This window comes from Ursus americanus, chromosome 37 (genome assembly GCF_024610735.1).
Source record: "Ursus americanus isolate L20-20 chromosome 37, mUrsAme1.1.p, whole genome shotgun sequence".
In the NCBI taxonomy this organism is placed as follows: domain Eukaryota; kingdom Metazoa; phylum Chordata; class Mammalia; order Carnivora; family Ursidae; genus Ursus; species Ursus americanus.
In genome coordinates, this window is record NC_142163.1 from 9,029,579 (window position 1) to 9,054,952 (window position 25,374).

Here is a 25,374-nt window from a genome sequence, read left to right on the forward strand (position 1 = left end):
TGTTCCATGGGCATTAGAATAGAATGAGTATTCTTTGGTTCTGGGGTGTAGTGTTCTATATATATATATATCTAAGAGGTCCAACTCATCGAGTATGGCATTCAAAGCCTTTGATTCTTTGCTTAGTTTTTGCCAGGGCATTCTGTCTATTTCTGAGAGTGGAGTGTTGAGGTCCCCTACTATTAATGTATTTTTATTTATATGTCTCTTTATTCTGGTTAAGAGTTGGCTTGTGTATCTTGCTGCTCCCCTGTTGGGGGCATATATATTTATAATTGTCATACCCACTTGTTGAATACTTCCTTTAAGAATAATATAGTGCCCTTCTGCGTCTCTAACTATAGTCTGTAGTATAAAATCCAGTTTATCTGATATGAGAATTGCTACCCCAGCTTTCTTTTGAGGTCCATTTGCATGAAAGATGGTACTCCATCCCCTTACTCTCAGTCTGAATGCATCTTTGGGTTCGAAATGAGTCTCTTGTAGACAGCAAATGGATGGGTCATTTCTTTTTATCCAATCTGCAACCCTGTGGTGATTTAAGCAAGAATTTAAACCATTAATATTAAGACTGAGTACTGAGAGATATGCTTTTAATGATGCCATGTTGTCAGTAAAGTCTTTGTTTGTATTGGCTGTGACTTTCTGTTCTGTATCACTCTTGGGGCCTTTTTACTTTTATAGAACCCCCCGTAATACCTCCTGTAGGGCTGGTTTCATAGTTAAGAAATTGGTTAGTGACTGTCGATTCTGAAATGTCTTTATTTCTCCATCAATTCTGAATGACAGCCTTGCTGGATAAAGGATCCTTGGCTGCATGTTTTTCACTGAAAGAGCTTTAAAAATGCTCCCCCAACCCTTTCTCTCATTCCAGGTCTGTGTAGACAGGTCTGACATAATTCTGATGCCTTTGCCTTGGTACGTGAGAAATTTCTTTGCCCTGGCCGCTTTCTTTTTTTTTTTAATGATTTTATTTATTTATTTGACAGAGATAGAGACAGCCAGTGAGAGAGGGAACACAAGCAAGGGGAGTGGGAGAGGAAGAAGCAGGCTCATAGTGGAAGAGCCTGTTGTGGGGCTCGATCCCGCAACGCCAGGATCACGCCCTGAGCCGAAGGCAGACGCTTAATCGCTGTGCCACCCAGGCGCCCCTGCCCTGGCCGCTTTCAATACTGTATCCTTGGATCTAATATTTGCGAAATGCACTATGACATGATGTGGCGTAGGTTTGTCGTGGTTGAGCTTGGGAGGGGTCCTCTCTGCCTCTTGGACACGAATGTTTGTTTCCCTTGCTAGATTAGGGAAGTTTTCAGGTACAATTTGTTCAAATATCTCTTCTAGACCTCTGTTTTTCTCCACCCCCTCGGGGATGCCGATGATTCTAACATTGGATCGTTTGGTTGAGTCAGTAATCTCCTGTAGCCAACATTCGTGGGCGTGGATTTTTTTAAGACCATCTTCTATTTTCATTTTTTCCTCTATTAACCCGTCCTAACTCTTTCCTCTGCTTCGGTGACCCTGGCTGTCAGAGCCTCTAGTTTTGCCTGCATTTGGCTCATAGAATTTTTAATTTCTGTCTAATTGGCTCTCATTTCCACCCTTAGGGATTCTATATTCTCAGTAACGTTTTCCTTAATACTTTTTCAAGTCTACTCATCATCTTGACCATTGTTACTCTGAATTCCATTTCTGATAATTTGGTTACATCCATATCCGTTACTTCTGTGGCAGAGGCCACAGACTCACTGTCTTTTCTTTGCTGGGGGGGGGGCTTCTCCTTCTTGTCATTCTGATGAGGAGAGGTTGCGGGGTTGTCCAGAGCCCAAATTATTGACTGGGTCCCAGGCCGTGCCCCTTGTTTTATAGGGATCTTAGAGATGTGGGCTTCTTCTTTAAAGATTTTATTTATTTACTTATCTGAGAGAGGGAGACAGACAGTCAGCAAGAATGGGAACAGAAGCAGGGGAGTGGGAGAGGAAGAAGCAGGCTCCCAGCGGAAGAGCCCGATGAGGGACTCCTTTCCAGAACGCTGGGATCACGCCCTAAGCTGCAGACAGGTGCTCAATGACTGTGTCACCCAGGCGCCTCAGGTTGTGGGCTTCTTGATTTTTCAGCCTACCTTCTGTGTTCTGGAGGAGGGGCCTGCTGTGCCGATACTCAGGCAACCCTGTTTGGTTAGAGTCTCTGTGTCCCCTGCGAGGGGGGATGGGGATGGGCACTCTCTGAGCCGGTATTTCCAGGCTTTTGTTCTCTGGCGGGTTTCCCTGGTGGTCGGCTATGCCTCTTCTGAGAGTCAGAGCAGCAGAGGCTGCATTGTCACAGAACAGAGGGATTGCAGCCCGTTCTCCACTGATGTTCTGGCCACTTTAACTCTATTACTGTTGGTGCTGCTCAACCCTGCAGCGTCCCGGGGTGTGCGCACCAACCTGGCATCCCTGCCCTCACTTCCAGGGCCGGCGCGTCTCTGTCCTTTGTGTTTCTAATGCCGCCAGCCACCGGCCCCCCCGCACGCCCCCGGGTCTCCCGGTCTCAGTCTATTCCCGGTGAGCACACCTCGATTCCGGAGGAGTTTCGTGAGAAGCCTGGTGGTGCGAGCACCCGGTTCAGGGTCTCAGTCTGCTGTTTCATGGGTGCCGACCTCGAGTCCGCCCGCTCCCCTGTGCAGGTGGCCCGCCAGCCACTAGCCATCCCGCGTGCGCTCCGGGAGCTCCCGGTCTCAGTCTGGATCCCGTGAGCACACCGGGATTCTGGTGTTCCAGGAGATGCCTGGTGGCGCGCTTTCACGGCTCACCAGTCTCAGTCTGCTCTCTCGAGGGTGCCCTCCCTGAGTCTGCCCGCTCCCCCGTGCCGGTGGCTGCCACTTCCCAGCGCCCAAACGCGGCGGCTCCCTCCCCCTTCCGTTTATCTTCCGATATCCGTGCATGGTTTATAGCTCCCCTCTTGGTACCTCAATACTCAGCGCTGCAGATATTCATTTGTAGAGATCCAGATGTATCTTCCTGCATCTCAGGCTGATTCCGTGGTTATTTAGGCTGGTCTGGTACCTATCCAGCTCGACTCAGGGGACCGGCTGAAAAAGGGGTCCCCTACTCCTCCGCCATCTTAACTCCTCCCCCCCATGGTCTAATTCTTACAGGCATATACAATGGGAAACACACAGACACGCACACACACACACATTCTCACACAAGGTCTCTAGTAGATACATCCACAATTGAGTACGCTCTAACAAACTCATAAAACTGGTTCCCACAACACACACGTACACAACAAAGACACAAGAACTTCATGGTCCTTTTCTTAAAGGCATACACAATGTGCCTCACACAAACACACACACACACTGACTTTGAAACACACAGCACATACTCTAGATTGATGGCAGAGGTATCCACACTTGGCACCACCTTAGCAAAGTACAAATGTCGTCACCACAGTACACACATAAACAATAAACACACACGAACACCCATGGTCTTTTTCTTAGAGGCATCACATAGGACCCACACAAATAAACACTCACAGACTCAAACTCACACAGCACTCACACTAGGTCTGTGGCAGAGGCATCTACACTTACCACTGCCATAGCAACTGAAAAAGGAGGTTTCCACAACACACACATACACAACAAACTCACACAAACACACATGTTTTTTTCTTACATGCATCCACTTAGGGCCACACACACACACACACACACACACCACACACACTCAGAGACACACACACTCACACAGCACTCCCATTAGATCTCCAGGAGAGGCATCCACACTTGACATCACCATAGCAAACTCACAAAGGTGGACACCACAATGCACACATACAAAAGAACAACACACAGAACCCATGGTCTTTTTCTTACAAGCATACAGATTGAACCTAACACAAACACACACAGAAACACTCAGACATACAGCACACACACTAGGTTAAAGGCACAGGGATCCACACTTCACACCACCATACAAAGTTACAAAAGGGGTCCCTACAACACACACGTAAACAAAAAACACTCACAAACACCCATGGTCTTTTTCTTACAAGCATACACAATGAGCCTCAGACAAACACACACATACACACACTCAGACACAGAGCACTAACACTAGGTTCATGGCAGAGCATCCACACTTCACACCACAATAGAAATTTGAAAAACAAGGTCCCCACAACACCCACATATGCAACAAACACACACAAACACCCATGGTCTTTTTCTTACAAGCATACACAATGAGAATCACCCAAACATACACACACACACACACACACACACACACACACACTCTAACACAGCACATACACTACGTCTAGGGCAGAGTAATACAGACTTGGCACCAATGTACAAACTCACAAATGTGGTCCCCACAACTCACACATTAACAATAAACACACACAAACACCCATGGTCTTTTTCTTACAGGCATCCACATAGGGCCTCACACGAACACACATTCACACACACTCACACACAGAGCACTCACACTAGGTTGGTGGCAGAGGCATTCCACACTTATCACCATCATAGCAAATTCAACAACAATGTCCCCCCAATACACACATATGCAACATTCACACACAAACACCAATGGTCTTTTTCTTACAGGCATAGACACACAAACACACACACACACAAACACCACAAACACACTCACACACACAGTACTAACAGTAGTTCTCTAGGAGAGGCATCCACACTTGAGACCACCATAGCAAACTCAAATAGGTGGTCTGCACACACACACACATACAGAACAAACACACACAAACACCCATGGTCTTTTTCTGGCAAGCATATGCATTGAATCTCAAACAACACACACACACACTCAAACACACAACACACAATTTGGTTTCTGGCAGAGGCATCTACACTTATACCTGCATTAGCAAACTCAAAAAGGAGGTCCCCTCCACACACACATACACAGCAAACACATACAAACACTGATGGTTGTTTTTTTAACAGGCATCCACATAGGGTCTCACAAACACACAAAAAACACACACCCACACACACTCACAGACACAGCACTCACAAAAGGCCTCTGGGAGAGGCATCCATACTGACCTGCTCTAGCAAACTCACCATGTGGTCCCCACAGCACACATGGACACAACAGACACACACAAACACCCATGGTCTTTTTCTTACAAGCATACACAATGAGCCTCAGAGACACATACATATACACACACTCAAACACAGAGCACTCACAGTAGGTCCGCAGCAGAGGCATCCACACTTCTCACTGCAATAGAAATTTCAAAAACGAGGTCACCACAACACCCACGTGCACAACAAACACACAGAAACATCACACACACACACACATACACACTCACACAAGGTCTCTAGCAGAGGAATCCACACTTGAGTACGCTCTAACAAAATCATAAAGCTGGTTCCCTCAACACAAATGTACACAACAAAGACACATGAACTTCATGGTCCTTTTCTTATAGACATAAACAATTGACATCACACAAACACACACACATTGTCACACTGAAACACACAACACACACACAAGTTCGACCACAGAGGTATCCACACGTGGCACCATCATAGCAAACTCACAAACGTGGTCTCCACAATATACACATAACAATAAACACACACAGACACTCATGGTCCTTTTCCTAGAGGCATCGACATAGGACCCACAGAAATACAAACTCACACACACTCACACACAGAGCACTCACACTAGGTCTGTGGCAGAAGTACCCCCACTTGGCACCACCATACCAATTAAAAAAGGTTGTCCCAACAAGACACACAAACACAAACAAAAACCCATGGTCTTATACTTACAGGCATATACAATGGGACACACACACACACACACACACACACACACACACACAGAGGCTCTCACACACACAGCACTCACACAATATCTCCAGCAGCAGCATACACATGTGACCACACTCTAACCAAGTTATAAAAGTGTTCCCATTAACATACACGTACAGAACAAAGACACACCAACTTGATGGTCCTTTTCTTAAAAGAATACACAATATGCCTCACACAAACACACACACACACAAATTGAAACACACAGCACACACACTAGATCTATGCAGAGGTATCCACACTTGGCACCAACTTTAGCAAAGTACAAATGTCATCAGTACAGTACACACATAATCAATAAGCACAGACAAACACCCATGGTCTCTTTCTTACAGGCATGCAAAATGGGCCTCACACAGACACACACACACACAAACACACTCACACACACAGCACTAACAGTAGTTGTCCAGGAGAGGCATCCACACTTGACACCGACATAGCAAACTCACAAAGGGGTTCCCACAACACACAGATACATAACAAACACAAACAAACAACCATGGTCTTTTTCTTACAAGCACATACAATGATCCTCATACAAACACACACACACACACACACACACACACACACACACACTCAAACACAGAGCACTCTCACTAGGTCCACGGCAGAGGCATCCACACTTTGCACCGCAATAGAAATTTCAAAATGAGGTCCCCACACACCCACATACACAACAAACACAAACAAACACACATGGTCTTTTTTTTTACATGCATTCACTCACTACCTCACACACACATGCACATACATACACTCAGACACACAGCACTCACACTAGGTCTGCGGCAGAGGCATCCACAATTGGCACCACCATTCAAACTCAATAACGGGGACCTGACAACAGTCACAAAAACAACAAACACAAACAAACACCCATGGTCTTATTCTTACAGGCATATTCAATGGGAATCACACACAGACACGCAGACACACACACACACACATTCTCACACAAGGTCTCTAGCAGAGGCATCCACACTTGAGTATGCTCTAACAAACTCATAGAACTGTTTCCCACAACACACACGTACACAATAAAGACACATGAACTTCATGGTCCTTTTCTTAGAGGCATACACAATGTACCTCACACAAACACACACATACACACACTCAAACAAGGAGCACTAACACTAGGTCCACGGCAGACGCATCCACACTTCACACCGCAATAGAAATTTGAAAAGCGAGGTCCCCACAACACCCACATACACAGCAAACACACACAAACACTCATGGTCTTTTTCTTACAAGCATACGCAATGAGCCTCACATAAACACACACACACACACACACACTCAAACACACAGTACACAACTAAGTTTTTGGCAGAGGTCTACACTTATACCTGCATTAGCAAACTCACAAAGGTGATCCCCACCTCACACACATACACAACAAACACACAGAAACCGTCATGGTCTTTTTTTACCAGCATCCACATAGGGCCTCACAAACACAGAAAAAAACACACCCACACACACACTCATAGACACAGCACTAACACAAGGTCTCTGGGAGAGGCATCCATACTGACCCACTCAGCAAACTCACCACATGTTCCGCACAGCACACATGTACACAACAGACACACACAAACAGCCATGGTCTTTTTCTTACAAGCATACACAATGAGCTTCAGGGAAACACACACATACACACACTCAAACACGGAGCACTCACTCTAGGTCTGCGGCAGAGGCATCCACACTTCGCACTGCAATAGAAATTTGAAAAACGAAGGCCCCACAACACACACATACACAACAAACATAAACAAACACACATGGTTTTTCCTTACATGCATCCACTTAGGGCCACACACACACACACACACACACACAAACCCTCAGACAGCACACACACTACGTGTGTGACAGAACCATCCAAACTTGGGCCTGCATTAGCAATGTCAGCTATGTGGTCCCACAACAAGCACATACACAACAAATACAAACACTCATGGTCTTTTTCTTACATGCATCCACGTACGGCCTCACACACACACACACACACACACACACACACAGAAGCACACACCCCAATTCACTAACAGACACCGCACTCACAAAAGGGATCTGGCAGAGGCATCCATACTTGGACCCGCTCTAGGAAACTCACCAATGTGGTCCTGACAAAACACACTCATACAAGAATACACACAAACAACCATGGTCTTTTTCTTACATGCATACCCAAGTAGCAGCACCCAAACACACACACACACACACACACACACACACACACACACTCTAACACACAGCACAGACACTAAGTCTAGGGCATAGTAATACACACTTGGCACTGATGTAGCAAACTCACAAATGTGGTCCCCACAACTCACACATTAACGATAAACACACACAAACACCCATGGTCTTTTTCTTACAAGCATACACAATGAGCTTCACACAAACACACACACACACTCAAACACACAGCCACAACTAGGGTTTTGGCTGAGGCATCTACACTTGTACACGCATTAGCAAAATCACAAGAGTGGTCCCTACCACACACACATACACAACAAACACACACAAACACTCATTATCGTTTTTTTCTTTTTCAGGCACCCACATAGGGCCTCAAAACACACAAAAAACACACACCCACACAAACTCACAGAACCAGCACTCAAACAAGGCCTCTGGGAGAGGCATCCATACTGACCCGCTCTAGCAAACTCACCACGTGGTCCCCACAACACACATGTACAAAACAACACACACAAACACCAATGGTCTTTTCCTTACCAGCATACACAATGAGCTTCACACAAAACACACACACACACACACACATACACACACACACAGAAACATAGCACTCACACAAGGCATCTGGGTGAGAAATCCATACTTGGCACAGAACTCTCAGTCTCACAAAAATGTTCGTGACAATTAAAATTAAAAAACAAACACACACTCACCAAGGGTTTTTTCCTACATCATCCACATACAGTCACACAATAACACACACACACACTCACACATACAGCACTCAGTTTAGGTCCCCGGCAGAGGCATCAACACATGCACGCCCATACAAAATTACAAATGAGGACTCCACAACCCACGCAAACACCCATGGTCTTTTTCTTACAGGCATGCACAATTGGACTCACACAAACACAAGCACACACACACACACACACACACACAGAAACATAGCACTCACTCAAGGTATCTATGAGAGTCATCCCTATGGTACCACCCTTCACAGTAACAAACTTGTTGCTGTCAACACTGAATTACACAACAAACATACAAACACTCAGGGTTTTTTGTTATACGCATCCACATAATGTCACACAAACACACACATACTCACACACACACCACTCACACTAGGTCTGCATCAGATGCATCCACACTTCGCTCCACCTACAAACTCACAAATGTGCTCAACAGATTGCACAGGAAAAAAAAAACACACAAATACCCGTGGACTTTTTCTCACACACATGGAACATTGGCCTCACATAGACACACACACACACACTCACACACACAGCAATTACACAAGGTCCCTGGAAGAGACATCCACACTTGGACACAGGCTTGCAAATTCACAAATGTGGTCCCCACATCACACATACAAAAAAAACACCCATGGTCTTTTAGTTACAGGCATGAACAATGGGCCTCACACACACACACACACACACACACACACACACACACACAACACACTAAAAACATAGCACTGACACAAGGTCCCCAGCAGAGTCATCCACACTTGACACGACCTTAACAAACAGGTGGGCACCACAGCACACACATACACAACAAACACACACAAACAACCATGGTCTTTTCCTTACCATCATACACAATGAGCTTCACACAAACAAACACTAACAACACACACACACACACACACACACACAAAGAAACATAGCACTCACACAAAGCATCTGGGTGAGAAATCCATACTTGGCACAGAACTCAAATCTCACAAAAATGTTCCCAACAATTAAAATTAAACAACAAACACACACTCACCCAGGGTTTCTTCCTACAAACATCCACATACGGTCACACACAAACACATACACACACACTCACACACAGCACTCAGATTTGGTCCAAGGCAGTGGCATCCACACATGCACCCCCATAAAAATCACAAACGAGGACCCCAAAACACAAGCAAACACCCATGGTCTTTTTCTTACAGGCATGCACAATGGGACTCACATATACACAGGCACACACAAACACACACACAGAAACATAGCACTCACTGAAGGTATCTATGAGATCATCCATATGGCACACCCTTAAGACTAACAAACTTGTTCCTGCCAACACTAAATTACACAACAAACAGACAAACACTCAGTATTTTTTTGTTATACACATCCACATAATGTCACACAAAAAAACACATCCTCAAACACACAGCACTCACACTAGGTCTGCATCAGATGCAGCCACACTTGGCTCTGCCATAGAAACTCAAAATGTGCTCACCAGAATGCACAGGAAAAAAAACACACAAATACCTGTGGACTTCTCCTTACACACATGCGAAATTGGACTCACATAGACACACACACACACACACTCACACAGCACTTTCACAAGGTTCCTGGCAGAGACATCCACACTTGGATGCAGGCTTGCAAATTCACAAAGGTGGTTTCTACAACACACACATACAAAACAAACACACACAAACACCCATGGTCTTTTTGTTACAGGCATGTACAATGGGCCTCACACACACACAAACACACACAAACACACATAAGAACAAACATAGCACTGACACAAGGTCCCCAGCAGAGACATCCACACTTGACACCACCTTAGCAAAGTCGAACAGGTGGGCACCACACCACACACATACACAACAAAGACACACAAAGACCCATGGTCTTTTCCTTAGGAGCATACACAATGACGTCACACGAACACACACACACACACACACAAACACACCACAGCAAAGCACTCACACAAGGCAGCTGAGTGAGAAATCCATATTTGTCACAGAACTCTCAATTTCACAAACGTGTTTCCGAAAACACAAAATTAAACAACAAACACACACTCACCCAGGGTTTTTTCCTACAAACATCCACATACGGTCACACACAAACACACACTCACACACACAGCACTCAGACTAGGTCCCCGATTGAGGCATCTACACCTGCACCCCCATACAAAATCACAAACGAAGACCTCACACTGGACGCAAACACCCATGCTCTTTTTCTTACAGGCATGTACAATGGGACTCACACATGCACAAGTGTATACACACACACTGAGAAATATAGCACTCACTGAAGGTATCTATGAGAGTCATTCTTATGGCACCAATCTTCAGACTAACAAACTTGATCCTGTCAACACTAAATTTCACAACAAACACACAAACACTCAGGGTTTTTTGTTATACTCATCCGCATAATGTCACACAAACACACACATACACACACAGCACTCACACTAGGTCTGTGTCAGATGCATCCACACTTCACTCCGCCATACAACCTCACAAATGTGCTTACCAGAATGCACAGGAAAAAAAACCACACAAATACATGTGGACTTCTCCTTACACACATGCAAAATTGGACTCACATAGACACACACACACACTCACACACACAGCACTTTCACAAGGTCCCTGGCAGAGACATCCACACTTGGATGCAGGCTTGCAAATTCACAAAGGTGGTCTCTACAACACACACATACAAAACAAACACACACACACACACACACACCCATGGTCTTTTTGTTACAGGCATGCACAATGGGCCTCACACACAAACACACAACACCCACCCATACACATAAGAACAAACATAGCACTGACACAAGGTCCCCAGCAGAGGAATCCACACTTGACACCACCTTAGCAAAGCCAAACAGGTGTGCACCACAGCACACACATACACAAAAAAGGCATGCAAAGACCCATGGTCTTTTCCTTAGGAGCATACACAATGACGTCACACCAACACACACACACACACACACACACACACACACACACCCCGAAACAAAAAACTCACACAAGGCAGATGGGTGAGAAATCCATATTTGTCACAGAACTCTCAATCTCACAAACGTGTTTCCGAAAACACCAAATTATACAAGAAACACACACTCACCCAGTGATTTTTCCTACAAACATCCACATAAGGTCCCACATAAACACACACAGACACACTGACACACACAAAACTCAGACTAGGTCTCCGGAAGAGGCATCCAAACTCGCACCCCCATACCAATTCAGAAACGAGGATGCCACAACATACACAAACACCCATGTTCTTTTTCTTACAGGCATGCACAATGGGACTCACACATACACAAGCACACACACACAAACAGAAATTTAGCACTCACTCAAAGCATCCGTGAGAGTCATTCCTACTTGGCAAGACCCTCTCAAACTAACAAACGTATTCCAGACGGCACTAAAGTACACAAGAAACACACAAACACCCAAGGTCTTTTTCTTACAGTCATACACAATGGGCATCATACACACACACACACACACACACACACACACACCATCGCAAACATTGCAGAGACCCAAGGTCCCCAGCACAGGCATCCACACTTGGCACCGCCTTAGCAAAGTCAAACAGGTGGGCACCACAGCACACACATACACCAGACACACACACAAACACCCATGGTCTTCACTTACAGGCATCCACATAGGGTCTCACACACACACCCACACACACACAGACACACACACACAGACAAGACTGACACAAGGTCAGAGGCTAATTCATCCACACTTGGATTGGCCCTCACAAACTGAAATACGTTTTCCACACAATACAGACGTACACAACAAAGACAAACAAATATCCATGGTCTTTTTCTTACAATCATACACAATGGGCCTCACACAAAAACACACATACACTCAGATACACAGCACACACACATGGCTGCGGCAGAGGAATCTATACTTGGCACCGCCATAGTAAACTCACAACCGTGGTCCCTACAACACACATACACCACACACACACACAAACACCCATGGTCTTTATATGACACATTTACACAATGGGATTCACACTCACACGCGCACACACACACAGAAACATAGCACTCACACAAGGCATCTGGGAGAGTCACCCATCCTTGGCCACACTCTCTAACCCACAAAAGTGTACCCGACAACACCAAATCACACAACAAACCAACACACACCCAGGGTTTTTTCTTAAAGGCATCCACATAGTGTCACAGAAGCTAACACACACACTCACGCACAGCACTCACACTGGGTCTGCAGGATATTCATACACACTGTGCCATGCCATAAACACACACACGTGGTCCCCAGAACAGACAAACAAAAAACACACACAGAAACACCCATGGCCTTTTCCTCACAGGCATGCACAATATGCCACACACACACACACACACACACACACACACACACACACACAGACGAACACAAAAATAGTAGTGACACAAGGTCTCCAGCAGAGGCATCAACAACACACACACAACACAAACACACACAAACACCCATGGTCTTTCTGTTACAGGATGCACAATGGGCTTCACACACACACGCACACACACACACACACACACACACAAAACACATAGCACTGACACTAGGTCCCCAGCAGAGGCATACACACTTGACACCACCTTAGCAAAGTCAAACAATTGGGCACCACAGCACACATATACAGAACAAAGACTCGCAAAGCCCCATGGTCTTTTTTTACCCGCATACACAATGTACGTCACACACACACACACACACAAACACACACAGAAACATAGCACTCACACAAGGCATCGGGGTGAGAAATCCATACTTGGCAGAGAACTCTCAATCTCCCAAACATGTTCCCGACAATGAAAATTAAACAAAAAACACACACTCACCCAGGGTTTTTTCCTCCAAACATCCACATACGGTCACACACAAACACACAAACACACACTCACACACACAGCACTCAGACTAGGTCCCCGGCAGAGGCATCCACACCTGCACCCCCATACAGAATCACAAACGAAGACCTCACAACCCACGCAAACACCCATGCTGTTTTTCTTACAGGCATGTAGAATGGGACTCACACATACACAAGCGTATACACACACACAGAGAAATAAAACACTCACTCAAGGTATCTATGAGAGTCATTCTTATGGCACCACCCTTCAGACTAACAAACTTGTTCCTGTCAACACTAAATTACACAACAAACACACAAACACTCAGGGTTTTTTGTTATACGCATCCGCATAATGTCACAAAAACACACACATACTCACACACACAGCACTCATACTAGGTATGCGTCAGATGCATCCACACTTCGCTCCGCCATACAAACTCACAAATGTGCTCACCAGATTGCACAGGAAAAAAACCACACAAATACCTGTGGACTTCTCCTTACACACGTGCGAAATTGGACTCACATAGACATACACATACTCAAACACACAGCACGTACACAAGGTCTCTGGCAGAGACATCCACACTTGGACGCAGGCTTGCAAATTCACAAAGGTCGTCTCTACAACACACACATACAAAACAAACACACACAAACACCCATGGTCTTTTTGTTACAGGCATGCACAATGGGCCTCACACACACAAACAAACACACACACACACACATATAAGAACAAACATAGCACTGAAACAAGGTCCCCAGCAGAGGCATCCACACTTGACACCACCTTAGCAAAGTCAAACAGGTGGGCACCACACCACACACATACAAAACAAAGACACGCAAAGACCCAGGGTCTTTTCCTTAGGAGCATACACAATGACGTCACGCCAAAAGACACACACACACACACACATACACACACACACACACACACACACACACACACACACATACACAGACATGAACTCAAACACTGCAGTGACACAAGGTCCCCAGCAGAGGCATCCAGTTAGCACCGCCTTAGCAAAGTCAAATAGGTGGTCACCACAGCACACACATACATCAGACACACACACAAGCACCCATGGTCTTTTTCTTACAGGCATCCACATAGAGCCTCACAGAAAAACAGACACACATACACATGACACACACAAGGTCTCTGGCAGATTCTTCCACAATTGGATTGGCCATCACAAACTCAAATACGTGGTCCCCACAATAAAAAGTACACAACGAAGACAAACACCCATGGTCTTTTTCTTACAATCATACACAATTGGCCTCACAAAAAACACACATACACTCAGAAACACAGCACACACACAAGGCTGCAGGAGAGGATTCTATACTTGGCACCTCCATAGCAAACTCACAACCAAAGTCCTTAAACACACATACACTGCACACACACACACACACAAAAACCCTTGGTCTTTTTCTTACAGTATTACCATGGGACACACACACACACACACACACACACACACACACACACACACACACAGAAACATAGCTCTCACACAAGGCATCTGTGAGAGTCATCCATACTTTGCCACACTCTAACTCACAAACGTGTTCCCGACAACACAAAATCACACAACAAACCAACACACACCCAGGGTTTTTTCTTAAAGCATCCGCACAGTATCACACAAGCTAACACACACACTCACACACAGCACTCACATTGGGTCTACAGGAGATTCATCCACACTGCGCCACACCATAAAAACTCAAAAACGTGGTCCCCAGAAAAGACAAAACAAAACACACACACACACACAAAACCATGGCCTTTTCCTTACAGGCATGCACAACTTGCCTCACACACACACACAACACACACACAAACACGACACAAAAGTAGTACTGAAACCAGGGCTCCAGCAGAGGCATCAACAACACAACACACACAAAAACACACACAAACACCCATGGTCCTTCTGTTACAGGATGCACAATGGGCCACACACACACACACACACACACACACACACACACTAAACCAACATAGCACTGACATTAGGTCCCCAGCTGAGGCATCCACAGTTGACACCACCTTAGCAAAGTCAAACAAGTGGGCACCACAGCACACATATACAACACACACACAAAGTCCCATTGTCCTTTCCTTACCAGCATACACAATGAGCTTCACACAAACACACACACACACTCATACACACACATACACACACACACACACACACACAGAAACATAGCAGTCACTCAAGGCATCTGGGTGAGAAATCCATACTTGGTACAGAACTCTCAATCTCACAAACATGTTCCCAACCAGTTAATATTAATAAACAAAATGCACTCCACCAGGGATTTTTCCTACAAACATTCACATACGGTCACACACAAACACACTCACACACACAGCACTGAGACTAGGTCTCCACAGAGGCATCAACAACATATACACATAAACACACAAATACCCATGTCATTTTGTTACAGGCATGAAGAATGGGCCTCTCTCACACACACACACACACACACACACACACACACACACACTAACAAATATAGCACTGACACAAAGTCCCCAACAGAGGCATCCACACTTGACACCACCATGCAAAGTCAAACAGGTGGGCACCAGAGCACACACATACACAACAAAGACATGCAAAGACCCATGCTCTTTTCCTTACCAGCATTGGCAATGAGAATCACACAAACACACACACACACACACACAGAAACATAGCACTCACAGAAGGCATCTGGATGACAAATCCACATTTGTTACAGAACTCTCAATCTCACAAATGTGTTCCCGGCAACACAAAATTAAACAACAAACTCACACTCACCCAGTGATTTTTCCTACAAACATCCACATAAGGTTACACATAAACACACACAGACACACTCACACACACACTCACACACACATAGCACTCGACTAGGCTCCTGCAGAAGCATCCACACACGCACCCCCTACAAACTCAGAAAGGAGGACGCCACAACACACACAAACACCCAGGGACTTTTTGTTACAGGCATGTACAATTGGACTCACACATACACAAGCACACACACACACACACAGAAACATAGCACTCACACAAGGCATCTGGATGACAAATCTACATTTGTTAGAGAACTCTCAATCTCACAAATGTGTTCCCGGCAACACAAAATTAAACAACAAACTCACACTCACCCAGTGATTTTTCCTACAGACATCCACATAAGGTTACACATAAACACACACAGACACACTCACACACACACTCACACACACATAGCACTCGACTAGGCTCCTGCAGAAGCATCCACACACGCACCCCCTACAAACTCAGAAAGGAGGACGCCACAACACACACAAACACCCAGGGTCTTTTTGTTACAGGCATGCACAATTGGACTCACACATACACAAGCACACACACACACACACACACACACACACACAGAATCTTAGCACTACCTCAAAGCATCTGTCAGAGTCATCCATACTTGGCACCACCCTCTCAAACTCACAATGTGTTCCAGACAGCACTACAGTACACAAGAAACACAGAAACACCCATGGTCTTTTTCTTAGAGTCATAAACAAGAGGCCTCACAAACACACACACACACACACACACACACACAGACACACACACACACACGAACTCAAACACTGCAGTGACACAAGGTCCCCAGTAGAGGCATCCAGTTAGCACCGCCTTAGCAAAGTCAAATAGGTGGTCACCACAGCACACACATACATCAGATACACACACAAGTACCCATGGTCTTTTTCTTACAGGCATCCACATAGTACCTCACAGAAAAACACACAACGCACACGACACACACAAGGTCTCTGGCAGATTCTTCCACAATTGGATTGGCCATCACAAACTCAAATACGTGGTCCCCACAATAAAAAGTACACAACGAAGACAAACACCCATGGTCTTTTTCTTACAATCATACACAATTGGCCTCACAAAAAACACACATACACTCAGAAACACAGCACACACACAAGGCTGCAGGAGAGGATTCTATACTTGGCACCTCCATAGCAAACTCACAACCAAAGTCCTTAAACACACATACACTGCACACACACACACACACACACACAAACCCTTGGTCTTTTTCTTACAGTATTACAATGGGACACACACACACACACACACACTAGAAACATAGCTCTCACACAAGGCATCTGTGAGAGTCATCCATACTTTGCCACACTCTAACTCACAAACGTGTTCCCGACAACACAAAATCATACAACAAACCAACACACACCTAGGGTTTTTTCGTAAAGCATCCGCACAGTATCACACAAGCTAACACACACACTCACACACAGCACTCACATTGGGTCTACAGGAGATTCATCCACACTGCGCCACACCATAAAAACTCAAAAACGTGGTCCCCAGAAAAGACAAAACAAAACACACACACACACAAAAACCCATGGCCTTTTCCTTACAGGCATGCACAATTTGCCTCACACACACACACAACACACACACAAACACGACACAAAAGTAGTACTGAAACCAGGGCTCCAGCAGAGGCATCAACAACACAACACACACAAAAACACACACAAACACCCATGGTCTTTCTGTTACAGGATGAACAATGGGCCTCACACACACACACACACACTAAACCAACATAGCACTGACACTAGGTCCCCAGCTGAGGCATCCACACTTGACACCACCTTAGCAAAGTCAAACAAGTGGGCACCACAGCACACATATACAACACACACACAAAGTCCCATTGTCCTTTCCTTACCAGCATACACAATGAGCTTCACACAAACACACACACACACTCATACACACACACACACACACACACACACACACACAGAAACATAGCAGTCACTCAAGGCATCTGGGTGAGAAATCCATACTTGGCACAGAACTCTCAATCTCACAAACATGTTCCCAACCAGTTAATATTAATAAACAAATACGCACTCCACCAGGGATTTTTCCTACAAACATTCACATACGGTCACACACAAACACACTCACACACTCACACACAGCACTGAGACTAGGTCTCCACAGAGGCATCAACAACATATACACATAAACACACAAATACCCATTGTCATTTTGTTACAGGCATGAAGAATGGGCCTCTCGCATACACACACACACACACACACACACACATACACAATAACAAATATAGTACTGACACAAAGTCCCCAACAGAGGCATCCACACTTGACACCCCAATTGAAAAGTTAAACCGGTGGGCACCAGAGCACACACATACACAACAAAGACATGCAAAGACCCATGCTCTTTTCCTTACCAGCATTGGCAATGAGAATCACACAAACACACACACACACACACACACACACACACACACAGAAACATAGCACTCACACAAGGCATCTGGATGACAAATCTACATTTGTTACAGAACTCTCAATCTCACAAACGTATTCCCGACAACACAAAATTAAACAACAAACTCACACTCACCCAGTGATTTTTCCTACACACATCCACATAAGGTAACACATAAACACACACAGAGACACTCACAAACACACTCACACACACATAGCACTCCACTAGGCTCCTGCAGAAGCATCCACACACACACCCCCATACAAACTCAGAAAGGAGGACGCCACAACACACACAAACACCCAGGGTCTTTTTGTTACAGGCATGCACAATTGGACTCACACATACACAAGCACACAAACACACACATACACACAGAATCTTAGCACTCACTCAAAGCATCTGTGAGAGTCATCCATACTTGGCACCACCCTCTCAAACTCACAATGTGTTCCAGACAGCACTACAGTACACAAGAAACACAGAAACACCCATGGTCTCTTTCTAAGAGTCATAAACATTGGGCCTCACAAACACACACACACACACACACACACATACACACACACACACACGAACTGAAACACTGCAGTGACACAAGGTCCCCAGCAGAGGCATCCAGTTAGCACCGCCTTAGCAAAGTCAAATAGGTGGTCACCACAGCACACACATACATCAGACACACACACAAGCACCCATGGTCTTTTTCTTAAAGGCATCCACATAGAGCCTCACAGAAAAACACACACACACACACACACACGACACACACAAGGTCTCTGGCAGATTCTTCCACAATTGGATTGGCCATCACAAACTCAAATACGTGGTCTCACAATACAGAAGTACACAACAAAGACAAACACCCATGATTTTTCTTACAATCATACACATTGGCTTCACAAAAAAACACACATACACTCAGAAACACAGCACACACACAAGGCTGTGGCAGAGGATTGTATACCTGGCACCTCCATAGCAAACCACAACCAGAGTCCCTACAACACACATACACTGCACACACACACACACACACACACACACACACAAACCCATGGTCTTTTTCTTACAGTATTACAATCGGAAACACACACACACACACACACAGAAACATAGCACTCACACAAGGCATCTAGATGACAAATCCACATTTGTTACAGAACTCTCAATCTCACAAACGTGTTCCCGAAAACACAAAATTAAACAACAAACTCACACTCACCCAGTGATTTTTCCTACAAACACCCACATAAGGTCACACATAAACACACACAGACACACTCACACACACACACAGCACTCCACTAGGCTCCTGCAGAAGCATCCACACACGCACCCCCATACAAACTCAGAAAGGAGGACGCCACAACACACACAAACACCCAGGGTCTTTTTGTTACAGGCATGCACGATTGGACTCACACATACACAAGCACAGACACACACACACACACACACACAGAATCTTAGCACTCACTCAAAGCATCTGTGAGAGTCATCTATACTTGGCACCACCCTCTCAAACTCACAATGTGTTCCAGACAGCACTACAGTACACAAGAAACACAGAAACACCCATGGTCTTTTTTAGAGTCATAAACAAGGGGCCTCACAAACACACACACACACACACACACACACACACACACACGAACTGAAACACTGCAGTGACACAAGGTCCCCAGCAGAGGCATCCAGTTAGCACCGCCTTAGCAAAGTCAAATCGGTGGTCACCACAGCACACACATACATCAGACACACACACAAGCACCCATGGTCTTTTTCATACAGGCATCCATATAGAGCCTCACAGAAAAACACACACACGCACACGACAAACACAAGGTCTCTGGCAGATTCTTCCACAATTGGATTGGCCATCACAAACTCAAATACGTGGTCCCCACAATACAGAAGTACACGAGAAAGACAAACACCCATGGTCGTTTTCTTACAATCATACACAATTGGCCTCACAAAAAACACACATACATGAGAAACAAAGCACACACACAAGACTGCGGCAGAGGAATCTATACTTGGTACCTCCATAGCAAACTCACAACCAAAGTCCCTACAACACACATACACTGCACACACACACACACAAAAACCCATGGTCTTTTTCTTACAGTATTACAATGGGACACACACACACACACACACACACACACACACACACACAGAAACATAGCTGTCACACAAGGCATCTGTGAGAGTCATCCATACTTCGCCACACTCTCTAACTCACAAACGGGTTCCCGACAACACAAAATCACACAACAAACCAACACACTCCTAGGGTTTTTTCTTAAAGCATCCACACAGTGTCACACAAGCTAACACACACACTCACACACAGCACTCACATTGGGTCTGCAGGAGATTCATCCACACTGCGCCACACCATAAAAACTCAAAAACGCGATTCCCAGAAGAGACAAAACAAAACACACACACACACAAACACCCATGGCTTTTTCCTTATAGGCATGCACAATTTGCCTCACACACACACACAACACACACACAAACACGACACAAAAGTAGCACTGAAACCAGGTCTCCAGCAGAGGCATCAACAACACAACACACACAAAAACACACACAAACACCCATGATCCTTCTGTTACAGGATGCACAATGGTTCACACACACACACACACACACACACACACAAAACCAACATAGCACTGACACTAGGTCACCTGCAGAGGCATCCACACTTGACACCACCTTAGCAAAGTCAAACAAGTGGGCACCACAGCAAACATATACAACACACACACAAAGTCCCATTGTCCTTTCCTTACCAGCATACACAATGAGCTTCACACAAACACACACACACACACACACACACACACACACACACACACACACACACAGAAACATAGAAGTACTCAAGGCATCTGGTTGAGAAATCCATACTTGGCACAGAACTCTCAATCTCACAAACAAGTTCCCAACCAATTAAAATTAAACACCAAATACGCACTCCACCAGGGATTTTTCCTACAAACATTCACATACGGTCACACACAAACACACTCACAAACTCACACACACAGCACTGAGACTAGGTCTCCACAGAGGCATCAACAACATGTACACATAAACACACAAATACCCATTGTCATTTTGTTACAGGCATGAAGAATGGGCCTCACACACACACACACACACACACACACACACACACAATAACAAATATAGCACTGACACAAAGTCCCCAACAGAGGCATCCACACTTGACACCACCATTGCAAAGTCAAACAGGTGGGCACCAGAGCACACACATACACAACAAAGACATGCAAAGACCCATGCTCTTTTCCTTACCAGCATTGGCAATGAGAATCACACAAACACACACACACACAGACACACAGAAACATAGCACTCACACAAGGCATCTGGATGACAAATCTACATTTGTTACAGAACTCTCAATCTCACAAACGTGTTCCCGAAAACACAAAATTAAACAACAAACTCACACTCACCCAGTGATTTTTCCTACAAACATCCACATAAGGTCACACATAAACACACACAGACACACTCACACACACACACAGCACTCCACTAGGCTCCTGCAGAAGCATCCACACACGCACCCCCATACAAACTCAGAAAGGAGGACGCCACAACACACACAAACACCCAGGGTCTTTTTGTTACAGGCATGCACAATTGGACTCACACATACACAAGCACACGCACACACACATACACACAGAATCTTAGCACTCACTCAAAGCATCTGTGAGAGTCATCCATAATTGGCACCACATTCACAAACTCACAATGTGTTCCAGACAGCACTACAGTACACAAGAAACACAGAAACACCCATGGTCTTTACCTTAGAGTCATAAACAAGAGGCCTCACAAACACACACACACACACACACACACACACACACAGACACACACCCACACGAACTCAAACACTGCAGTGACACAAGGTCCCCAGCAGAGGCATCCAGTTAGCACCGCCTTAGCAAAGTCAAATAGGTGGTCACCACAGCGCACACATATATCAGACACACACAAGCACCCATGGTCTTTTTCTTACAGGCATCCACATAGAGCCTCACAGAAACACACACACACACACACACACACACACACACGACACACACAAGGTCTCTGGCAGATTCTTCCACAATTGGATTGGCCATCACAAACTCAAATACGTGGTCCCACAATACAGAAGTACACAAGAAAGACAATCACCCATGTTTTTTTCTTACAATCATACACATTGGCTTCACAAAAAACACACATACACTCAGAAACACAGCACACACACAAGGCTGTGGCAGAGGATTCTATAACTGGCACCTCCATAGCAAAGCACAACCAGAGTCCCTACAACACACATACTCTGCGCAAACACACACACACACACACACACACACACAAACCCATGGTCTTTTTCTTACAGTATTACAATGGGAAACACACACACACACACACACACACACACACACAGAAACATAGCACTCACACAAGGCATCTGGATGACAAATCCACATTTGTTACAGAACTCTCAATCTCACAAACGTGTTCCCGAAAACACAAAATTAAACAACAAACTCACACTCACCCAGTGATTTTTCCTACAAACACCCACATAAGGTCACACATAAACACACACAGACACACTCACACACACACACAGCACTCCACTAGGCTCCTGCAGAAGCATCCACACACGCACCCCCATACAAACTCAGAAAGGAGGACGCCACAACACACACAAACACCCAGGATATTTTTGTTACAGGAATGCACAATTGGACTCACACATACACAAGCACACACACACACACACACACACACACACAGAATCTTAGCACTCACTCAAAGCATCTGTGAGAGTCATCCATACTTGGCACCACCCTCTCAAACTCACAATGTGTTCCAGACAGCACTACAGTACAAAAGAAACACAGAAACACCCATGGTCTTTACCTTAGAGTCATAAACAATGGGCCTCACACACACACACACACACACACACACACACACACACACACGAACTCAAACACTGCAGTGACACAAGGTCTCCAGCAGAGGCATCCAGTTAGCACCGCCTTAGCAAAGTCAAATATTTGGTCACAACAGCACACACATACATCAGACACACACAAAAGCACCCATGGTCTTTTTCATACAGGCATCCACATAGAGCCTCACAGAAACACACACACAGACACACACACACACACACACGACACACAGAAGGTCTCTGGCAGATTCTTCCACAATTGGATTGGCCATCACAAACTCAAATACGTGGTCCCACAATACAGAAGTACACAACAAAGTCAAACACCCATGGTCTTTTCTTACAATCATACACATTGGCTTCACAAAAAACACACATACACTCAGAAACACAGCACACACACAAGGCTGCGGCAGAGGATTCTATACTGGGCACCTTCATAGCAAAATCACAACCAAAGTCCCTACAACACACATACACCACACACACACACACACACACACACACACACACACACACAGAAACATAGCTCTCACACAAGGCATCTGTTAGGGTCGTCCATACTTCGCCACACTCTCTAACTCACAAACGTGTTCCCGGCAACACAAAATCACACAACAAACCACCACAACACAACTAGGCTTTTTTCTTAAAGCATCCACACAGTGTCACACAAGCTAACACACACACTCACACACAGCACTCACATTGGGACTGCAGGAGATTCATCCACACTCTGCCTCACCATAAAAACTCAAAAACGTGGTCACCAGAACAGACAAAACAAAACACACACACACACAAACACCCATGTCCTTTTCCTTCAGGCATGCACAATTTGCCTCACACACACACACAACACACACACAAACACGACACAAAAGTAGCACTGACACCAGGTCCCCAGCTAAGGCATCAACAACACAACACACACAAAAAAACACACAAAAACCCATATTCCTTTTGTTACACGATGCAAAATGTGCCTCAAACACAAACACACACACACACACACACACACACAACCAACATAGCACTGACACTAGGTCCCCAACAGAGGCATCCATACTTGACACCAAATTAGCAAAGTCAAACAACTGGGCATCACAGCACACATATACAACACACACACAAAATCCATTCTCCTTTCCTTACCAGCATACACAATGAGCTTCACACAACCAC